Below are 8,530 nucleotides of genomic sequence, written 5' to 3' on the forward strand. Positions count from 1 at the left end.
CAGACTCACTCTGACCCAGACTCGCTCTGACCCAGACTCACTCTGACCCAGACTCACTCTGACCCAGACTCGCTCTGACCCTGACTCACTCTGACCCAGACTCTCTCTGACCCAGACTCGCTCTGACCCAGACTCGCTCTGACCCAGACTCACTCTGACCCATACTCGCTTTGACCCAGACTCGCTCTGACCCAGACTTGCTCTCACCCAGACTTAACAAAAACGAAGGTGGAATAATAATGAGATGTGGGAGTTTTCCACTTAATATTTATTTAAGTAACTGGCACAAAACGTAGGTTGAACCTATAGCCCAGGCTCCGCTTCAAACTTGCAGTGCACGCACCCAGCCACTGATGATAGTGAAGCTGTGGGTGCACAACAGTAATTTGATTTTCGGTAAAGTTACCGTTATCGTTATAAGTTTTCGATGTAAGTCATCGTTATGTTACAAGCTATCGTTATAAGTTATAGTTATAGAAGTTTTAGCGGATGTAATGTTCTTTCAGGATTACTAGGACAGCAGCACGCACGCCTCGATCATCTGCCACGAACCATGACATCTCACATGGCTCACCTTCACTATCAGGGGCAAACGCTAGTCCCAGGGCAGGGCCCACGCTACAATAGCAGACACCAGGCGTCGTGTGACAGACGTCGGATGACAGACGTCGGATGACACATGTCGGATGACACACGTCGGGTGACCAGACGTCAGGCAACGTACATTGCCGCCAGATCCCTAGCTCATATATGAATGGAGATCTTGACTAAAGATAATTGAAAGTACTTGAACAAAAATATTTAGTAAATACCTGAACATACATGAACAGGTTGCTATCTGTTTGGCTGTGAATGAAAAGAGTCCACATGAGCAGTCACTACCAAACAGATGGTCAAATTGTATCGGCATTAAATCTTGGAATTTAAACATTCGTTGGCTTTCAAGCATTCGTTGACATTAAATTTTGGCATTTAAACATTCGTTGGCATTACATCTTGGCATTTAAACATTCGTTGGCATTACATCTTGGCATTTAAACATTCGTTGGCATTAAATCTTGTCATTTAAACATTCGTTGGCATTAAATCATGCCATTTAAACATTCGTTGGCATTCAAACATTCGTTTACTTTAAATTTTGACATTTAAACATTCGTTGGCATTAAATCATGCCATTTAAACATTCGTTGGCATTCAAACATCCGTTTACTCTAAATTTTGACATTTAAACATTCGTTGGCATTAAATCATGCCATTTAAACATTCGTTGGCATTCAAACATTCGTTTACTTTAAATTTTGACATTTAAACATTCGTTGGCATTAAATCATGCCATTTAAACATTCGTTGGCATTCAAACATCCGTTTACTCTAAATTTTGACATTAAAACATTCGTTGGCATTACATCTTGGCATTTAAACATTCGTTGGCATTAAATCTTATCATTTAAACATTCGTTGGCATTAAATCTTGGCATTTAAACATTTGTTGACATTACATCATGGCATTTAAACATTCGTTGGCATTACATCTTGGCATTTAAACATTCGTTGGCATTACATCTTGCCATTTAAACATTCGTTGGTATTAAAACATTCGTTGGCATTATATCTTTTCATTCGAACATTCGTTGGCATTACATCTTGGCATTTAAACATTATTCGGCATTACATCTTGGCATTTACGCATTCGTCGGCATTAAATCTTGGCATTTAAACATTCGTCGGCATTAAATCTTGGCATTTACGCATTCGTTTGCATTAAATCTTGTCATTTAAACATTCGTTTGTATTCCCCATCACCACCGACTTCACGATCGTGAAGTAGAATGTTTGTGCCGGCGATTGTGAAGACTCGCTTAATTAATTATGAGCGTTAACTTCGTGAATAAATTCTTTGCGTGCATTTTAGCTCGGTGCTCCACTGCGATGGGCGCTGATGTCTGCTACCGCAGCAACTTGAAGTATTGCGGTCACATGCAGGATATATTGAAGAGTCGCTCAATGGTCATCAGTTAATATGAACACGAAAATAGTCTGTCTTCGTGACATATCAACGTATATATTCCGTAAATAAGAAGATAAACTTGCAAGGTGGGGCGTATTTGGTGCCCAAATAAATGTAAGACAATTGGACTTACGTACGACATGATGCGTATCGTAGGATAGAAGAAACTGCATTACATACTGAAAGCCTTAGGCTCAGGCGAAATATCGACACATGTGCTTCCACAGGGTTTTATTCAGAGTCTTCGGATAGCACGTATAGTTTACGCAAGTTTGATACATAATATTAGCTAAGACTCTAATAATTTGAAATATTCAAAGTATTATTTTGGCAAAAAATTTCACAATCCAAATATTTTTATTCAACATGTTAGGTAGACTAATATAGACTATAATTTAGGAACCAATGAGTAGGAGCGCGAAACTGACACCGAAGTAATTCGCTCCTAAGGCGGGTAACTACTGCATGCCATTAGTAATGTACTGCCAACTACTGCACGCCATTAGTTATGTACTGCCAACTACTGCACGCCATTAGTTATGTACTGCCAACTACTGCACGCCATTAGTATGCTGCCAACCACAGCACGCCATTAGTTATGTACTGCCAACCACAGCACGCCAAAAACTCCCCAATTTAAATTTCGAGCCAAAAATATGGAGGACGGAGGCGATATTTCACTTGGCATTTGGAATTCTGAAATAATTACGTAAAATGGCAAGGTGGATGAGTTGGACTAGTGGTTACAGCCAGGATATTAGAAGAGAGGCAGTTAAAAGTTAAAATGAAGCAGCGAGTTATGTGTTCGAGGTCGGAACGAGCTGTAAAAATTATGTGATACTGAGAATCGGTGGCAGGCCTACGGTCTAACAAACGCTGAAATCTATAAACGCTATTATTCATATAAAGCACATGAACTTTCTTTCGTAAAATTAGAGCAAAATCAAACTTGCTGTGTACAGACCGCATTAAATGCAAGGGAATTGTTTCCGATGGCATTCCTCATCGTCAAAGACTCAACCAAACTGACCGCATGAGGTCGAATGTATGTGCCGACGGTTATGCTGCAGGGGCAACTCGCTTAATTATTAAACATTTGTAAAATTCTTGAATGAATAATTGAATTTTATGTACAGTGCTTGGGTGGCCAACATCATTGGTTACTACTCTCGTCTTGGTTTAAAAAAATTTAATTTGTAATCAAACAGCCCACAGTCTCATCGAATCTGTCAGTTGAGTGCAGTCAACGTGGACGACAACATGAAGTCACCAAATGCAAAATCGGTTCACTGACACTAACTTCTAATATAGCAATCGTAGCAATTCAGTTATATTTACTCGATCTTAGTGCACACGGTGGTGGGTGTTGGATCATCAGCATTGAACTGCCTGTCGCCAATCCCTGAACTTTATTTGAGGAGGAAAAAAGCTGCAGTAACATTAAAGATGATGTTGTTGATGCGTGCATCCAGAAAGCTTAACTTATACTGCACTTCCAATATACTGCTATATAATGCGTATAATTGTGCAGACGTCCAATATACTGCTTAACTTATACTGCACGTCCAGCAACAATTTAAGATGCATATTAATGTTGCCACCAACAACGGAGCGATTAAGACGTTCAAGACATGATAAAAAATTTTAAAAATATATTTTGAAATTCTCATATTTAGTGAAAAATTCCTTTCGTTTGAGATATAATATCAGTTTCAACTAACTGAAATTTTTTGCATGAAAAGAAAGTGCTGGGCTTCCAGCATTGTTCCTGGGTAATTTTTTGCAACGAAATATTGTCAATCTTTCAGATTGAATCTTTCTCAACTGATTTGATAGAGAATTTAATGCTTTAAAATGGCCAAACGATTGAGGCAGGCAGCAGTCTGACACAGGCGCCTCAGAAGGCTGCGATTGTTTAACAGTTCAAATGGAGGCGTGTAACCCTTGGCCAGAGTTGCACACAGAAGATCCACTCGTTACAATAGAGGAGATCACCCCTCATAATAAGTCTAATTCATGACCCTTTTTGCTGAGAATCATAGGAGCTTCAAACTTTAAGATAATTTATCAATTTGTAGACAGTTCATACACAAAACAGTTGAATATGTCACCAGCTCGTATCTGCTGAACACTACGGTCAGATAAAGTGTCTTCGTAGTCATGCAGTTTTTATCCCAGACTGAATTATTCTCCCACCACCTTCACGGTCATCATACAGCTGAGTTGCGTATTATGATTACACTGACGAAATAATAGAATTATTCATTGATACATGACTTAACAAATAAATTGTATTGTATTTTGCAATCACTCATTCTGTAGTCGTTATAACAAGGTCAGCGAGTTAATGTAATAAGCAATCTCCTACTTAAGCAATCTCCAAACCAACCGGAGGCAGTGAGATTCAAGTACGGTAATTAAATGTTGAAGAATTTCAATTAAAGGAAGGGAAATTAATTTTCCGAATTGAATATACATTGAATAACCTATTGAGGCGTACTAATTATATTTACTAATTATATTTTCACAGCTTGAAATAGCTTCTTTAGATCTTGCAAACCACCAACACTTGCACGAACGCTTGCTTCACTGAATCCGAGCATGGATCTTTGCTATGCATCGCGACGCTCATGACTGAATTGCATTTATGGGTAATTGCGGGACTAGGGGAGAGTGCTAGGATTGTTATTGAAATCAATCGATCCCTGTTTCTTAATAATTTTAAGAAATAATGTTGACTCACGCGAAAGGACAGCATTGAAAACTCATTTGCAGGGCAGCCGGTTTTTCAACCGATGACGTTGAGGGTTGGCGAGATGTACAGAAACTATTTCAACTGAAAATATGTAATTAGAGAGCTGTGAATAACTCTCACAGTAGATATCATTTGAAGTTCGTCACCCCTTTATTTGAACTTATTTTTTCTTAATTACCTGAACTCTAAATCCTCTTGAAGCCTGTGGGTTCGAAGACTTGAAGTCGGCGTCTCTTATATTTCTACCACTCCGGGCCCAGTCTCACGATATTGTAATATTCTGAAGTGATATTTCCAAATTAACAGATATTAAATATTATATGGTTTCAATTATACACATATATGTATATTAATTATTATATTGTTTTCTCAATTTATTTGAAGATTGCCCTGTATGATATGTCGTAACATAATAACTTGTATTTTAATCCAATATACAAGGGCAGTACTTTAACTTTGCTTAATCATTACTTCTTTTTCTTTCATTAGAAGTAAGAGAATATTGACTTTATATGTAGATGCTGCATCATGAGTTAGGGCAGTAAATTTTCGATTAAATTAGAACAATATCAAATTTCTGATAGAAATTTCACATAAAATTATGATTCTGCTGAGGAATTATTCAACTATACATCATTTTTTGTACAAATCTCATCAAAACCGCAAAAAAAATTGAACAAAATAAGTAAACAAAAATCATTCGATGGCATACTTTCTCAAATTCAATCTTCGAATGAAAATTCGATTATTTATTTAAAAATTACGACATCGTTGATGCCTATGAAAGTCACACTCAAATATTGTTGATCCAAAAACACCACCTTTAATCATATATATATTTATTGGGAAACTATTTCATATCCACGAAAGTAGTGGTGGTCCACATGTAGTTATCCACGAAATAATACTGCAACGCGAGTGTTCGCAGGCTTCAGGTAGATGAACGCTCTCCATATAGAACTCGTTTTTCTTGCGTTTCAGCGGAGGTAATTAATGAAGCTGGCTATAAAATCCCTGCCTACAGGTAGCAAGGTGAGAACTGTTCCGTTTGCTTGTGCAGCCTCTGTGAGATGTGGGAACAGTTTAGTTACTTTTCGCGATATCGAGCCTGTCGGTAATTTTCAGATATTTTTTCATGATACCAAATTCCATTACTATATTTAGTTAAATCTCCTTAACACGATAGTTACTTCTGATGTGTTATTGCAAGATCAACCGCTGCGGGACTCTGGCTATTTGTTCTTGGCACAGAAAAATATAATTTAAGTTAGTAAGATCGGGTTCCAAAGGCCGGATCCCTTGTGAATCAAGTCACGAAAAGTTCAAGAATCGGCAACAGGCCATGGGCCTATGTCTTCAACGCCGACACTTCTATTCTATTATCTGGTATTGAAAGTATTAATTAAAATAAGGTAGGCATCGCTAGTGCTATCTGCCAATAATAAATTAGGTCACGAGGCGCCGTATCCAAGAAGCCGCTGATATTCTTATCTTCCGGTCACGAAGAAGCACAAACCGAAATAGGATATTTGTTTCGCTAATGATCATTATTTCAGCACTGGACTGATATCGTTTTATTTCTCGAGCGTTTTGATCGTTTGACTATCGGTAGCAGGAATAATCATCATGTACATATTGTTGATTGTATTATATAATATTCGCATGCTATAAAGTCACGACAGAAAACTATTTGAATATCATGTGCATTATAGGAAATTCAACCCAAAATATTCAACCTGAGAAGTACTAGATTTTACACCCGAGTTTTCTCTCCTCATAAAAATTCAAACCATTTCATCGCAGGTCAGCATTTATTTCTATTAATTGCTTGAAAATGCTGGTGATAGTCATGTTACTGAATAATAATAATATGTAAGAAGTCATCTTATTGGATGGAAATCTTATTTAATACATGCATTGTCGCACTAAAAAAATTAATTTTACTGCATCTGGTGGGCTAGAAGGAGACATCAAGCAGGCGCTACATGGCGATAATGACTAGATTTTTTTAATTCCAGGGTGAGTTGACGTTGCATCGACGAACTCATGCTGACAGTCTGATAGAAGATGGTTAACAGTCAAATGGTCGATAATCCTATCCCTCACAACCGATTCCATCACCTCACACACAACACTTGTAAGACTTACAGGACGGTAGTTACCGGGGTTACTTCTGTCACTTTTTTTTGAACAGGGGTGTCATTTGGGATTCTTTCCAATCGGCCGGCAAAGTCCCTTCGATTAATGTTTTTCGAAAGAATACTGTTAAAGGGCCGGAAAGTACGGTTGCTAATTCGTTGAGTAATCTATTGTGGAAACCGTCTGATCCAGATAACTTGTTGGGATTGCAGGGACACCAGGCGCTTGAGAACATCCTCTTCATGTATCTCAAAATAGTTAACTTCGAGCCCACTGGTCGCTCCTCAATAGCTGGAATACTGTTCAAGTCCTCATCTGTAAAGACGCTGCTAAAGAACTGATTTAGAACATTGGCCTTTCCCTCCTCAGAAGATATTTTCCGTTGATTTACATTCAAATCAGTAATACCGTCCCTTGTCTTACACTTCGAACTAGCATACAAAAAGAAGGCTTTCGGGTTCTTTTTTGAGTTTTGGGCAACATCTTTTTCAAAGTTTTTGACTGCGGTTCGACAAGATTTTTTAGCTTGATTTCGAGCTCTTGCATACAGGTTATACTCAGCATCGCTACGAGTTCGTAAATAACGCTTGTAGGCTTCTTTCTTTGCTTTTAACTTTGCTTTAACAGTTTTGCTCATCCACTGTGTTTTTCTGACTCCACCATGCTTTATCTATAGCTACCCACGCATCAACTGTAGACACAACTATGTTCTTGATGCCACTAGACTCCGCGACATTCATGTTCCTAATACAATCTGAAATTTTCGCAGCACTCACTGATTCACGACGTTTAACATAGGCGCCTTTCGCAAAATTGAAACATTCACGCTTCCGAGGCGTCTTTTCTGTATAGCACTTAATACTGAAAAACAATGACTGGTGGTGACTTTTGCCGGGAAAAAGTCACCACCAGCCTCGTGGCGAAGCTCTTCAACCATTGAATCTTCACTAGTAAATACTAGGTCTAGAGTATTTGGAGTCTAATTACCTTTAAAATGAGTTGGTTTTGTGATGTGCTGGTATAAAAATGAGTCTCTCATAGACTCCATTAACAAGGATGAAGGGTGATCCTAATCCCTTGGAGAGGATTCATGTGCCCAGTCTATTTCTGGATGGTTAAAGTCACCAACGATTAACGTATGCGACCTGCTGAAAGTCATGCTCAGTAGAAGACTGTTCAGTACTTTATCGTTATCACACAGAGAGAAAATTTCGGCCCCTTAAGCATATCAGTAGGTGATGCACTTGCGAGCTTCGATGCACTTAAATTTGTGCGGCTAACGCCGCGCGGCCATTGGTCAGTGCGCCGCACGGCCATTGGTCAGTGCGCCGAGTGCTCTCACAGAAGGAGGTTGTGTGGAGCCGCCGCTCATGAATGCCACGAAACTACACTGCATTACGGTCAATTGTCGCAGCTCAATTTTGTTAATTGTTTCAACTCACTGCTGTTCTTTTGTCAATAGTAATGTTAACGAACGACGTATATACCATTCTATCACATAATAAGTTGATCTTAAAATTAAAGATTTATTCTGGTAGTACCGCGCGCAAGACTAAGCAAACACTGCGACTCTATGTGACTGACGTCTCCGTGGCTCAGTGGGCTAAGGCATAGTCGCGCGCACTCGA

The sequence above is a fragment of the Hyalella azteca genome, unplaced genomic scaffold, assembly GCF_000764305.2.
Source record: "Hyalella azteca isolate HAZT.00-mixed unplaced genomic scaffold, Hazt_2.0.2 contig15683, whole genome shotgun sequence".
NCBI classification, from domain to species: Eukaryota; Metazoa; Arthropoda; class Malacostraca; order Amphipoda; family Hyalellidae; genus Hyalella; species Hyalella azteca.